The sequence below is a fragment of the Alexandromys fortis genome, unplaced genomic scaffold, assembly GCF_014885135.2.
Source record: "Alexandromys fortis isolate MF-2015 unplaced genomic scaffold, M_Fortis_MF-2015_v1.1 scaffold_121, whole genome shotgun sequence".
Taxonomy (NCBI): domain Eukaryota; kingdom Metazoa; phylum Chordata; class Mammalia; order Rodentia; family Cricetidae; genus Alexandromys; species Alexandromys fortis.
Window position 1 is genome coordinate 925,423 of NW_026068037.1, and position 15,858 is coordinate 941,280.

The following is a 15,858-nucleotide window of genomic DNA, read 5'->3' on the forward strand; positions in this document are numbered from 1 at the left end:
GCTGAAAGCCATGTCCAGGTCTGCGGTCCTACCACAGTCAGGGGCTGTGTTGATGGCTATGGCCCATGTTATCCCTGAAAGTAGTGAGAATGCCCAGGATCTGGGTCACCACCTGAGGCCATGGTGTCCAAGGGCCATGCTGTTGCCAGGGTCATACCGATCTGAAAGGTCTCAGGTGGTGACCCATCTGAATGCTGCCTCCCAGGAACATGGTGATGTCTGGGCCCCAGCTGCAGCCAGGGCCTTGTCCGGGTCTGTGTGTCAATGTGTTTGTGCTGTATCACTACCAGGGGCCACGGGAGACTTGAGAAAAAGGCCTGGGACCCAGAGAACTGGTCCTGCTCATTGTCAGTGCCAGAGAGAGAGAGAGAGAGAGAGAGAGAGAGAGAGAGAGAGAGAGAGAGAGAGAGAGAGAGAGAGCTGCCCTCCTTCCCTGCGAGAACTGACCCCAGTGGCATGGCCACAGAAGAGCTGTGCCTGGCCTTCGATGGTCCTTAGAGAACTGCACCCAACACCTCCACCCCACCCCCACCCCTGCTGCACCTGCCCCCACAAAGGGAAAGCTGGCCCTGACCCTTGCCTGAGGGGGCAGTCCTGGTGGAGGACTGGACTGACCAACTCAGCTACTACCCAGGCCCACCATCCAGGGCTTTGAACTGGCCCATCCGAACATCTACCTCATCTTTGACCTGTTGGAGGGTGCAGAAGGACTGGTTCTAAGGAACCAGAGTTGCAGGATCTCCATGACTCAGACCATCAGCAGGATATCTGAGAGAAGTTTCAGTGAGGGGCCAATGAGGATGCTGTAACAGAAGCCAGAGGCCTTGAAACAGACCGACATCTTATTGCAATGAATTATTCCAAGTAAAGCTGTTTGGGCAAGCGGGCATACTGTGTGACACAAGGCAGTTCCCAAGGCCACTGCTCCCCGTGTATTCAATACAATACATTACAATATAAATGTACTGTATACTACAAATGTATGTGAGGGAGAGGCAGGCAAGATGGAGGAGTGAAATGTTTGGAGTTTTGATGGGGCTACAAGGGTAGAGGGCAGATATGGAGGGACTGGAAAATGAGTGGGATTGGGTTGCCTGTTATGAAATTCCCAAAGAATCAATTAAAAAAATGATCAAAAACAAAAATTAAAAGAAACAAATTAGTCAATGGCTCCTGAGGCTTATGGGTGACTTCTTGGTACAGGTACACACAGGATGCACACATCTCACATGCACACACATCTATGAGCGTGCATGCACGTGTGTGCATGTGGACACACACACAAACAAAAAGGGTTTTCCGACACTTTCAGAAACACCGACAGAGTCCCTCGCATGGACGATTGAACTGTTTCAAGCCCTGGCTATTTTCTTCTTCCTTGGAAGAGTGGGGTAGACTTTAAGACAAACACACTAATGCGGTATATGTTAGCATGGCCAAAAAAGCAAAACAGCTCAATTTAACTCGACACCAAGTTTGGTGATGGAACTCAGCAGAGTGGAAGGGAAGCACAGTGGCCCTTCTGTTGTCACACCCTGGGATCTTGGGTTTCCATCCTTCAGTGCTCTTACTGAGCCCAGGAGAGGGGCCCTTGGGAGTGTCTCTGCCCTGGAGTCAGAGGCGGGGACAGTGAGATCCCTTCTTTCCATTCTCCAGGTCCTAAACCAAGAGCAAAGACACCACAGACACTTAAGCAAATTAGGGAATAATTTAAACCAAATGTGTGCTGAAGTCCACATGGAACGAGACTTGGCTCAAAGCACAGTATATCAGGAATATGTCTAACACTGTATCTTTCATCAGAAAGAGACCCTCTCCTGTTCGAACACATTGGGGTCCCCGGGGACCCCAGCCCTCTACCCTCCCCCCAGAGTGCCTCCTTGATTTTTATTTGCTCTTTTAAATACGACTGTAGCCTATTGGCACTGCTCTTGGACACCAAACCCCTGCTGTACCAGAAGATCCTGAGCAACAGGAGTATCAAGTTTTCATATTGTTTCTGCCGTGCTGGGAACTGAACTAGGGCCTCCTGCAAGCTAGGCAAGTTCTCTACCACTGAGCTACAGCACAGCCTGGAAAGGTTGCACGTCATTCCTGTACAAGAAGTCCACAGCCGAGGAGTCCACAACGGTGGTTGACGGTGTAGGGATGTAGCTAAAAGACACCAAACGTGAAAGTACTCTGTTGGAACTCCCGGCAAGACGACAATCACCTTGAGCTTTGATCAGGCGAGCAAAGGAGAGAACTACCTCAACCTACAGCACATGGATAGGTTTTCATTCATTGTTCTATACACAAGATTCTGAGTGGTCACTTGGTGCCAGGCAACACGTTAGATGTTAGGTGAAGGGTCACAAAGCCATTATGATCATATACTTGGAAATATTGCAGTCTCAAGGATGACAGATCAGATGTAAACAAATAAGGAACTGGGGTTCTGGTCAGTTTCAACTGTCTTCTTGGCACAACCCAGAATCACCAGGGAAGAGAATCTTACTGAGGAATGATCTAGATCAGACTGGTCTGGGGCAAGTCCATGGGGGAATGTCTTGATTTTTAATTGATGTAGGAAGACTAAGCCACCCCCTAGGTCGGGCCCTGTACAGTATAAATGTTTATTCTCTCTGCTCCTGCCGAGATGTGATGAGCTACTCGAGTTCCTACCATGACTACGGACTGTAATTTGGACGTGTAAGTCAAATGAATCCTTCCCTCCTCTATGCTACTTTTGCTCAGGGTGTTTTATCACAGCAATGTAAATGGTAAGATGTTGTGGGAGGTCCTTCCACTCCTCCAGCCTATAGCCTATAGTAGGTCACAAACAATGCCACACCAGTTTGGAATTTGATTAATAGGGTGGTATTTATTTAAAGGGGAAAAAACTTACAGATAACTGTCCCAGACAACAGCCCTCTGAGCAATCAGGAGGGAGTCTAGTCGCCGGAAACGGAGCAGGAAGCAAAGAGAGCGAGAAGGGAAGTAGCCGCTTTTTTAAAGGGAGAGAGACCACGCCCCAATGGGCTGGTATCTCAGTGGCTATAGGCTGGAGGAGCGGAAGGATCTCCCGCAACAGTAAGAGGACATTGTGCAAGCATGAGGGCCCGAGTTCTGTCCTAGCACCCACATAAAAGCCAGATGCAGCTGCCATGCACTTACAGTCCCAGCGATGGGGAGGCAGAGAAACAGAAGGACCCCCAATCCAGGCGCTGTAGCTGAATTTGGTAAACTTCGGCATCAGTGAGACCTTGACTCAAACTAAGGTAGAGAGAGAGTAACTGAGGAAGACACTCAAAGTTGATCTCTGACTTCCTGATGCACTCGCATGCACGCACGCACACATACATGCACACCTACATGAACATGAATACTCAAACATGCACACACACATTCACATGAACATGCACACTCACATGAACACACACACAAAAAAAGATACAACTAAAATGATAGCTGTAGCTTAGAGTTATATATGCAACAGCCACAGTACTACTGTAAGGCCAGAAGACCCACTTCATACATACAAGGTTCTGCTGAAATTCCATGGAAACAGCAATGGAGATGATCTTAGGTCAGCCAGCATCCTCCAAAAATGATGAACATGAATCAAATGGAGACCTAGGTGGATTTCAGAAAATATAGCATCCACCCATGTCAGGCCTGGACAGTTCTTTTATAAGCCTGCATGGCAAAGAGGACAAGGGGAGTTTAACACAACTGGTGGAGCTGAGGTGACTGATCCGGCAGAGAAGAAATGAAGATGGGATTTGAACTCAGGTCCGCGAAGATCCAGCGAAGTCCTTCTATGCACACAACTGAGCAGATGGTGAGAAAGCTGATGTCTTTGGGTGTACAGCAGGAGACTGGCCTGAAATCTCTGTGCCGGAGCCTAGAGAGAAGCAACAGGCCTACAAGAACCAAGGCTGCCAAGGGATCACATTACATGCCCCAGACCTAATTGCTTCACAGACTAAACAGCACAATTTACAGTCAGTTCTGGGATAATGACGTCTCCCTTCCGGTTCCGATCTGTTCTGAGGAATTGCAGCATTTTCCTCGAAGACATTAGACAGGCCCGCACGGTGTGGATCTCGAGGCTCAAAGGCAAGCATTGTGAGCAACCCCAAGGATAGGCTAAGTGCTATTGCAGGCATGAGCTCAACAGAGGGGTCACCCCAGATAAATCTCACCAAAACCATCTGGATAGAACATGGTGACCCTGAGGTCAACCAGAAAGCTGACAAATTAACTGCCTTTGCTCATTCAAATTTTCAAATAACGCAATAACTCAAACCAAGGCAGACAGTCCTTAGCCCGAGAAATGGCTTTATAAATCACCCTTAGAAAACCATTCCACAGCATGACTCTCACGCCTCCCCCTGTTTAGTAAAGCGTTGTCATCTCTAAAAGATTAAATGTGTCCAATAAGTCAGAGTATCTCTCTGTGGTCAACATTTTTTTAAGTTGTGTCACTTTCCATGGACTTCTTTTTTTAATTTTTTGAGATTATAATATAATTACACCAGTTCCCCTTCCTTTTTCTCCCTCCAAACCTCCTATATACTCTCTTGATCTCTTTCAAATTCATGGCCTCTTTTTTTTTTCTTAAAGAAACTGCTGTCAAATACATTATTCACCTACATATATGTTTATTTATAAAACATATATATATATTTTTTTTCTAAATATAAACACAACCTGCTCAGTCTGTCAAGTGTTACTTGTATTTCTGTGTTTTCGGGGCTGACCATCTGGTGTTGGATAATGAACTGGTGTGTCCTCCCTGGGGACGACTGGCTCTCCCTCTCTCAATATTCCTTCATTACTTGTAGTTCTTTGTGCAGGTTGTGACCTTGTGGGCTTTCCCTGTCCAGTTTGGCATGTCTATTGGTATCATCTGTGGCCCACTCTTGTTTCAACAGTCATGTTGGTGAGAATCTCTGGGTGTAGCTTCTGCCGTTGCTAGGAGACAGTCTCACAGCAAGCTCCCTGCTCCTTGTGTTCTGACAAGCTTTCTGCTCCCTCTTCCACAAGGATTTCTGAGCCTCAGTTGCAGGAGTTGTGTTGTAGATGTCATAATCCTTACTTCCTCATACTTTCTCAGTTCCTTTTGAAAATAAGGAAAAATGGATACATTTTGGAAAAATCTTGGCAAAAGTAAGCAAGGAGACAGACTGAAGTTGAGTTAGTCCTGCACTTACCCCTTTGTGCAATTGTCATCAGTTGTTCAGTGAAGCATGCCTTTGCAAAAACAGGTAAGCACTATCAACTACATAACGAGGCCACATCAGAGACACACAGAGAGCCGGAGCCCTGTCTACCTTGTGCTAGTCCCCCAAGTGATTCTTCCCAAGTGTAAGCTCAGCTCTTAGACCTGAGCTGCCATCACCCCAATACAGCAGTCTCCCAACAAGCAGGCAGAACCCTTCCTCTGCTGATTCGAGGTGAGAACTTTGCTTTGACTCCACACAGAATCCATGTTTCTCTGGTCTGTCTTTGGTTATCTGTTTCCTTTATCTGTAAACAGAGACCTTTTCTTGAGATGGCAGCTTCTAATCTTTGCTTGTGATTCTTCATCACCCTCAAACCTGCACCAGGTCCTAGGGCTGAGAGGCCCATTTCCTAAAACGCCAAGTTTCCTGACCCCAGATCAGTTGGCCAAGCCTTTGTGTGCTGAGATAGGGCGTTCCACTCTCACCATCAGTGTCTTTTGGGATTCTCTTTGGTGGCCTGCACCAATGGCAACTGACAAATCTCAGAGGAAAGCCGGCTACACAATAGGAATCCTGATGGTCCCGACAACTTTTCCCTTGCTCCACATTCCTCCTCAAGACCTGCACCCAGGACCTCTTGCCAACAGGGACTCTAGTTTTCTCTGCCCTTGCATGTATGCTTTAGAAGAAGATAAGTAAAGAGACTTGGAATTTCTTACCCATGGGCTCTGTCATCCAGAGTGGGAAACTGGGACCCAACCTTGGGAGAGGAACTGAATTCAGGAGCTCCTCCTTGAGCTGGAGATGGATTGGAATTCTTGGGGACCTAAGCAAGCAGAGAAGAATTGGAGAAGATACAAACTGTGAGACAAAAGCAAACTTAGCAGTGGCCCAGCTGGCCATTCCAACACTGTAAAAGTCCCACCAAGTCCCGAGGTGCTAGAATTAGCCAACCAGCACTTCAAACAGGGTTTTATAGCCCCATGGAATATTAAATTAATAATTCTGAATAATGAAATAATACCTCTAACTATGAGAAAAAAGAGCTCTGTTCTTTGAACATGTACAGTCTTATTACAGAAGGGGCAGGGTTTTTTTTTTTTTTTTTTTACAAAGCTCTTCTGAAATAGTGAAAAACAGTTCTTTGCTTTGGATAGACCCCAGAGCCTGGGGCCTTCTGCAGAGGCAGGGTTTCCAGGGAAATTACTGTCTATGTGGTGGCCCAGCACAGGCTTAGGCATGGGTCCAAACAGGTAGACTTGGATTGCTGATTAGCCTGGACTTTCCCCTGTCAAAGCAGGGCAAAAAGAGGCTCTGGTGATGGTGGTGGGAAGGGCCAAAAGAGACCCTGGGGATCAAGGCCAGACACCTTCTCCAGCATGCCTAAAGCCTGTGTCAGCTTCCAGTGTTTCTCTGGGGCAGATGGTACAGAGTAAGAAATAAGTAATCCCTCAGTGATTCTGTTCTTACCATCAGGACTCAGGACATTGCCCAAGTTCATTTCTGATTTGATGTTTCCATCTGTTTGTTATGTGTGTGTGTGTGTTCACATGTATGTGAGCGCATGTATGTGTGGGGGGGGCATATGTCTTCCTCAACCACGTTCCATTCTATCTGTGGAAGTAGGCTCTCTCACTGAACGAGACCCTTCTGATTCTGCTAGTCTAGCTAGCCAGCTTGTCCTGGGGATCTACTGCTCCACAGAGCGCTGGTATTCCAGTGGGCACTACAGCCCAAACAGTACATATGTGTGTCTGGGATCCAACTCTAGTTTTACACTGCATGACAAGTGCTTTATCCCCTGAGCCATCACACTAGCCCTGTGACTTCGTGTTTTCCTGTACAACATGGAGAACAACTATCCGCAGCAGACTTACCTTGGTGTCATGCTAAGAAACTCACTTCACTCAAATCACAGCCCGGGGTCCCCTCCTTGTAGTCACAGCGTCCAAACTAGGCACTTCCGAAGCAGGAACAGGCACCGAGAATCTCCAAAGATCACATTCCCACTGTGCAATTTGAGGGAGGACTGGGAAGTGCTCACCAATGGATTCCTGTCACTAAGTTCCTATTTATTTCTTTTTATCTTGCCTTTAACTATTTAAGGAAATCTGCACATAAAAACCAACGTTACAGACACAGTAAGCACACAAAAGACTCATGGGGGAGATCACGGTCTTTGTGTTTCTCGAGCCGTTTATCTTTGCATTATCTCTCTGGAAAATTGGGTCTGGAAAATGTGCCTATCCCTCTAACTTTGCTAGTGCTCATCTTCATTAACTGGTCCTAGTTTAATTCTGTTCCTGGGATAAAAACCATAAATAAAAGTAACTTGAGTGAACAAAGGGTTTGCGTGGCTTACACATTCAGGTCATAATCCATTATTGAAGGAATTCAGGCCAGAAATTCAGAACAGCGGCATGGAGGCAGGAGCTAAGGAGGGACGCTGCTTATGGGCTTGTGTGCTGGCTCGGGTTCATCGAGCTTTCTCATGGAGCTCAGAGCCAACTGCCTAGGGATGGCGCTGCTCACAGTAGGCTGTGCCCTCCCATGTTAGTAATCAATCAAGACAGTCTCTTAGATTCGTGGATACAGGTCCACCTGTATTAGGAATATTTCCTAATGTGAGCTCCCTGACAACGCAAAAATTCCCAATCAAGTCTAATCAAAACAAGGCGAATTAAGAAATATCCAGGTTTTATGGGAGATCTGCACTCTTGGGTGGCCCCGAGGGGAAAACCAGGAAGCCACAGAAATGCGACCCCTGGGAGGAAGAAAGGGAGACCACGTGTTCTTCTTTTGGGGAATCACTTAAGTACCCTAGGGAGTGGTCCTGATCACTGGGATTTGAAGTCCAGACCAGGCCTGGTGGCTGGGATAGATGTGAAGGACTGGGGCCTATGCTCCCAACCTAACAAATCTGGTCTGGGCATTTCCTCAGCTGAGGTTGGCTCTTCCCAAGTCATTCTAGGTCATGTAAAATTAACAGTAAAAACTAACCAGCACAGACATGCACCCAGGGATTGGTTAACATGTGAGTATATACACTACTTTTCTTTAAGAAATGCAGCAAATGTTGCAGAAGCCCCAAATCAGAAGCCAAGCAATGAGAGAATACTGAATGTGACATTATGTTTGCATGTTCTAGGTTGGGGACTTTCCAGTGTAAGCGGGAGAGAATGCTTTTATTGCACTGATGGTGGAGAGCCCTTTCTGGAACCAGACAGTATGCTGCAAGAAAGGCATGTGCAAAGTATCAGATGAGTCTCATGGGCCCTGAAGTTCCTCCACAGCAGGGGTTCAGAACCAGGCTCTGCTGTGGGGAGCAGATGAAGTCCCGAGTGAATGCGTGTTATTGATGTGGGCAGTCATGTCAAGGACATTGATGCCTCAGACCCTTGGATATGTCAAGGCTTTCCTGGGGTCTCTCTATGCCTCTCTGTCTCTGTCTTCCTCGCCTCCCTCAATGTGTGTGTATGTGTTCACATGCCTGCATATGAACATGTGTAAGAGACCAGAGGGATGACAACTCAAGTGTTGTTCCCCAGACACCATGAACTTGATTTTGAGAAACCATCTTTCCCTGGCTCAGGTTAGGCTGGCTATTCATTGGTCCCCGGGATTCTGGCTGTCACTGCCTCATACCCCAAGCACTGAGATTATCAAGCATGGTCGGGCCACAATGCCTGACTTCTTTATGAGGGTTTTGGGGATCAAAATTAGTGTTAGAAATTTTCCTAACGCGAGCTTTCTACCGACGCAAAAATCTCAATCAAGCCAAATCACAACAAGCAAAATTAAAAATATTCAGGTTTAATGGGATTCCTGTGCTCTCTGGTGGCCCCAAGGGGAAACCAGGAGGCTATGAATGCGACCATTATGGGGGTGGGGGTAGGAAAGAGACCACATGGGAACTTTTCCAGGGAAGCAGTTTAAATAGACTAGGGAGTGGTCAAGATTTTGGAGGGCTGTCTTGACACTCCTTCAGGGAGGAGTCAAGGCTTGGCAGGCACAGGGATGGGGCCTCCGAAGATTGAGGCCAGAGTGGGGACTTGGGATTTACAGTTAGGTCTTCAAGTTTACACAGGAAGCACTTGACCAGCGATGAACTATTTCCACAGACCCTGGGCCTGTTCTTCAGATCTTTTCACCTTTATTTCCTCATCTGTAAATTAGAATTTATAATAGCAGCTACCTCCGAAGACCTGCGGGAGGAGTAAATGCATGTGCCCTCAGGCCAGTGTTGGGGGGGGGCACACATTCCTATAAGCACAAGTGTTTCACGTCAAGGGTGAGAGAAGTCTACACCAAGTGTGGCAGAGACTAAGGTGCTGCTCACAACTTCAGCTACACAGCACACTTGTTCAAGGAGCCAGGATTCAAATCTCATCTTGCAGAGCCCAGGCCTGAACTGCAGAGGAAGGAGGAGGCTGTGAGCTAGAGCAGGTGAGGAGGTGAAGCCACTGAGGAAACCCTGGAGATTTAGAGCTGAGGTGTGGCTAAGTATGGACAAAACAGGGTGGCCCTCAGGACTGGGACAGGGTACACCCCACGGTGGTAGGAACACTGAAGGTGAGTTAAGAAACTGGAGACTGCAACTCCACGAGTGACAGAGTGGATCCAGGGCTTGGGTGACATAGAGGTGCCACATTCTCCATCTTGAGAGAAGTCAGGGACTAAGGAGCAGCGCAAAGTAGAAGACTTCTGAAGTTGAGAAAGCAGAAAGCGCAAAGTCTTCTACTGCTGTGAAGAGACACATGACCCCAGCAACTCTTAGAGAGAAAAGCATTTAATTGGGAGTGGCTTGCAGTTCAGAGGTTCCGTTCATTATCATTGTAGTAAGAGACATACAGTGTGCAGGCAGATATGGTGCTGGAGAAGGAGCTGAGAGTTCTACATCTTGACCCATAGACAACAGAAGGAGACTGTGTGCCACACTGGGCGTAGCTTGAGGACATAAGACCTCTAAGCCTGCCTCCACAAAGGCACACTTCCTCCAACCAGGTCAAGTCTCCTAACAGTGCCCCTTCTTATGGGCCAAGCATTCAAACATTGTTCCTGTTGGAACCATCACTCCTAACTGGAATACTAAATAAGGCCCTCGGTAACGGTAACACAGTTCAGACAGGATGCAGAAATCAAGGCAAGCATCTTCACTGGGTAAGGCTGCACCCCTAGGATGTGATGGCTCAGGGGGATGCCCCACAGCGGGAGGATCCAGCCCCCAAGGGTTTCTGTGCTCTGCCCATCGCATGTAAAGAACCAGTTGCCAACACCAGGAAGTTTACCGACTCCCATATCTTCCTGGCGCCCTGGTATCCCCTGTGACTTCCTCAGAGCTAAGCCTGGAACACGCAATGATTGCTTTGACTTCCTTACAGAGCCTCCGTGGCCTCTGCATTCTGTGATCAACCACAAACCACGCTGCTAACTCTCCCTCTGATCCCTGCCCACAGTGGACAGCCTCCCATATTCCGCTCTTATTCCCAGATGAGTTGGACCAGATGGAGAGAGTCTCCGCTTTGATCTTCCATCTAGAGAGCAGGATCCAACTGCTAGCGTGCAGACCCATCTAGGTGTGGCTGATAGTAAAAGATGTGCATGCAAGAGCAGGGCCTCTGCATCTCTCCTGGACTCACTTGCATTTTCTTTTTTGTTTTGTTTTAAGTTTGATGAAGTGGTTGGTTATTTTGTGGAGTTTTTCTTTCTTGAGGCATCTTATAGCTCAGGCTAGAACTTACTATGTAGCTCAGGCTGACCTCAGTCTCTTGGAAAGCCTCCTGCCTAGGCCTCCCAAAGGCTAAGATTATGGATGTAAATCAACACCTACACTTTGATGTTTGTATTTTCATGTCAAATTAAAGTCCCCTCTTTTTCAATGTCTGTTTCTTTAGCTATTTTTTGATTCAAAGATTGTGAGAATTGGGGCATGGATGGGGTGGGGGGATAGGGAGGATTTCTGAATACTGAAGATACAGTTCAAGTTAAATTTCAGTTGAAAGAATCCAGAAAAAAATAAAACTTGAAGACAGAGGCAGGAAGATTAGAAGTCCAAAGTTATCCTTGGCTATATGTTGGGGTCCAACCTTAACATAAATTATCTCTCTGGATCGGCATGGAGGTGTGGAAATAATTGAGACACAGTTTATACAGCAATATTGGAAGGGACTCTCAGGGTACATTTAAGTCCTGAAAATCACCTGCATTTATTCTCAAAACAGCTTTTATATCCAAAGGTAAACTGAGGGGTGAAGTTTATTAGCATTCTATTTCCAGGGTAGCAGGACTGAAGTCAGGTCCACAACTGTGGCTACTCTGTCATGAGCTTGGATTAACACCTCTTCCCAGGCGATCTCCATAATTACAAGGCAGGGAGCAGAACAACATTAGCACATCCTGACCCAGGGGACAGCCTGTCTGTAAGCGCTAGGTGCCCTCCACACAGTGTAGGAACATGTGGCCTGGGTAGTATTGCCTCACAGCTCTCAAGGCTAGGCTGCACCACATGAGACCCCATCTGAAAAGAAACTGTCAGAAAGACTTATAAAGATTTACACTAACACCCAACAGGTACAACTGATTGTTTCCCCTAGTTTCCAGTTTCCATTAGGCATAATGAGATATTTAACCACAAGATCTGATATGTGTTTTATGTAAAACTACCCCCCCCCCCAGTGCCTAGGAAGAGAGAAGACTTCAAAACACAGCAAGGAATATTGGAGTCAGACACAAGAAAGAACTCGGCAATGAGAAATGATCATAGGCTTAATCTTGTGGTAGTTCATATGCAATTCACAGGTAAGAACAGACGGGAGGGGCAAGTGCTACCTTCCACCTCTAATGACTGCTCAGGAAGAAAATTGGCCTGTGTGGATGCGCAGTGAAGTCACTGATGCTTCTTATGCTTTGGAGCCAGAGGTATGCAGTGGGATGTCCCAGCATCAGCCCTGCTTCACTGGGATGTTCTGCTCTTGTGACTTCTTTGGTTTCCTTATCCTTAAACAAAGTGTCAGGATTCAAACACAAAATGTCCCAAACAGCTCATGTGCTAGAACACTGTCTCATCAGCTAGCAGCGCTGGGTCTCGAGGATCCTTAGGAAGAACCCTCTAGCTACACAAAGTGGGCGGAGGGGTGGGCCTTGGGGCATAGAGTCCAGCTCGGCAGTCAGCCTGAGCTCTCCTGGTCTGCTGAGATGTGAGCAAGCAGCTGAATGTTCAAGCTGCTGCAGCCGTGAGCTGCCCCCTCACCATGCTTTCTCCACAATAACGGAGATGTGTGCACAGTGCACACCGCCTGTAGCCTGGCACTGTGGGGCAGCACGAACCCTTCCCTCTGTAGCTGCTTTCTTGCCAAGTGCTTGGTTGGCAGAGTTGAGAAAAGTTAAAGGGAGTCATGGTGAACTAGGCAGAGTGCGCTGATGCCTAGAGAAAATGTGGTCAGAAATCCACACATAGTAGGTGATTCGTTTTTTTAAAGCTTCGGCTGGTCTTTTCATTTCCTTCTGCTCCTCTGAGCGTATGACAAAGCCCCGGGCGCTTAGCGCTGGTTTCTATTACAGCTGAAAATGCATTCATTGCTGATGGGGAGCGAAGCTCCGATTCTCAGGGTGGAAAACAAACTCCATTGTCTGCTTGTTTATAATCAGTGACATATAACCCATTATGTCTAGGACTGGCTGTGACTGCCCAGGGGGACAAAGCTGTGGCTCTTTTCCAGAGGCCCTAAAAGGGACTCATGTGTGCTCTGGCTTAAGCTGCAGTGTCTTTGGGACACCAACGTCTATGATTCTGTGGAATGAAAACATGGTCCAGATCCCAGGGAAATGCCCAGCTCCCAAATAATCCCGAGTGAATGGGAGGAGGGGCATTACAAAGTGCAGTCAAAGTTATCCCTTCATCTGTGCGTGTGTCTCCAATGTTTCCCAGGCGGCTTTGAAAGCACAACCTCAGTTCTCTCTCTGGGACCAGAAACAGAGTTGAAAGACAATACACTGCGAGCTTCCCAGGAGCTGAGACAATGGAATTGTTGTTGTATTTTGCTATTGTTTTAATATATTTCGTTAGTTTTTGAATTTCATTTATTGTATTTTGAGTATGTCTATCCCATTCCCAAGCCCCTCCCAGATCTGCCCCCAATTGCATACATACCAAACTTTGTATTTGCATTAAAAACAAAAACAAAAACCTTCACATCTAACTCTTGCTGCCTGTGCACCCTTAGGTGTGTGGCTATCCACTGGAGTGTATCAGACTATTCTGGGACTGCACCCTTAAAGAAAGGCAACTCTCCATCCTGGCAGGAATCAGTCACCGATAGCTCATCGCCTAGGGGTGGGGCTTTGTGCTCACATGGATGAGGGTGTCCTCCTGAGATTTTGTCTGACATGACGTGAATAGGTCTTGGGCATGCCTTCCCAATGGCTGTGAGTTCATATGTTCAGCTGCCCTGTTGTGCGAAGAAACAAATTTCTTTAGAGCTAGCTTCTGCCCTGGCTCTTACAGCCTCCCCCCCCCCCATCTTCTGCAATGGTCCCTGAGCCTTGGAGGTGTAAGGGTGGGATGTGATAGCCCACATAGGGTGACCACTCCATAGTCACTTATTCTCTGCATCCTGATTAGTTGTGGTTCTCTGTGTTAATTGCCATCCACAACAAAAGGAGCCTTCTCTGATGAAGGTTGAGAAATGAACTAATCTATGAGTCTAAAGATAAACACGTAGAAGGCAGATTAATACTGTGCTCACTTGGCAGATAATAGGGCTTGCTTCCCCCTGCACTCTCTGGCCTGTCTAGCCACAAATTCTTGGCCCTGACAGCTGTGCCAGCTATGGCCTTCATCTTGAAGAGTAGACCATTTTTATGAGCCAAAGAGAGTAAGGACAACAGGACAATATACTATTTGGAAAATACAAAGGAGCTTTGGGGCTGGAAACAGCTCAGTCAGTAAACACTTGCCATGTCAGTAAAAGGACCTGATCGGGATCCCCAGCACCCACCCAATTGGTGAGCCCAGGGTCCCAATGTAAGACCCTGGCTCCAAAATACAGGTGTTCAGTTCCTGAGAAATGACACTTGAGGTTGACCTCTGCATCCACATATGTATGTTCACACGTATACATGTACCATGTGTGTGCACATGTACACACACACACACAGTAAGAGTATCCCTCTCACACCTTTCCATAGGAGCACGGATCCACTTATCCCACTCCCTCTGGCCATTCTGTGTGTCGGATGGCTTGTGGGGAGGAACATCCTTTATGGTCACTAGCAGAGAGGAACAAAACATTGGTAGAAGTCCCTGCAGTCATTCGTCAGTGCCACCAGCTGCACAGCTAACCCATCTGACAGGACAAGGTCCTGGAAGCGTTTTCAGGTATGGAATGTTATGTCATTCTAAGTCCTCTGGCCAAGTTCTCGAAGAACACTGGAAATGTTGGTGATGAGGGCAGTAATAGCCAGGCAATCTTCAGTTCACATGAACACTTCCTCTGCTGGTGAAGGACAGAAGGGGCCCAAAGAGCAGATCAGGAGGGAAGAAGAATGCATAGGCAGCAGGCAGTGGCCAGAAATACAATTCAGAATCGTCTGTAAAATGCTTGGGAGCCAATCTACCTCATGATGAGATAAATTCCTGAGTCTGGGGCTGGAGTACAGCTAGCCCTCTCCACTGAGCCTGGGTCTGAGCAGAGAGTACTGAACCTTCTCAGCATAGAGGAATGATGTATGCCTCAGGTGACATGGATACATGTATGCATATGTGTATATATACACTGTTACCCTGACGTCATTAAGCACTATTTGCATATATTGAAATGATAGGTTGTACCAAAAACATAATTAATATAATATATTTAACGAAAATTTTCTTTAAATATTTGGCCAATATTTTAAGCTACATTTATTTATGTATGTATTTATGTATTTATTTATTTATTGCGGTGTGTGTGTGTGTGTGGTATGTGGGCATGTGCACATTTTGGCACATGTATGGAGGTCAGAGAGCAACCTGAGCCACTCTCTTCTCTCTTTCTACTATGAGAGTCCTAAACATTGAACTCAGGCTGGCAGGTTTAGTACCAAGTGCCTTCACTCGCTGAGCCCTCTCGTCAGCCTTTCAAATACAATCAAAACATATGTAACATATAATATCCACAGCACAAGGACTTCAGCTACCCTAGGATAGTAGCACCATCTCCATGCGATTTTCTGGGGCTTTGATGAGCTTCTGAGCATGGTGTAACTTCATATCCGGTTTCTAAACTTTCCGCCAAGGGCCCAGCGCTCACCAGCTGATGTTACACCAGTGCACTCGGTGGAGGACTGATGCAGTTCCTCAGCTGCATTTAAATTTGCCACCAAACAACCAGATCTGAGGTCCCACATATAGTAGGAGATCCCAGGGACCTAAATCAGTACAATGAAATTTTTTCAAAGCCACTAAATGGTCCCCTGGTGACCCGAGTTAATCAGATTTTGCTAACAGCTTAACCACACTGTGGAAAAAGCCTCTGCATATGGGAACCGCTGGCTTGTTGCGTTTCCATTTGATCTCTTTCTCCTTTGATGCAAAATGTTTCCCACAGGGAACTTTAAAAAAAAAACTCTGACCATTTAATTTTGGTGAACAAAAAGAATTTTATATATA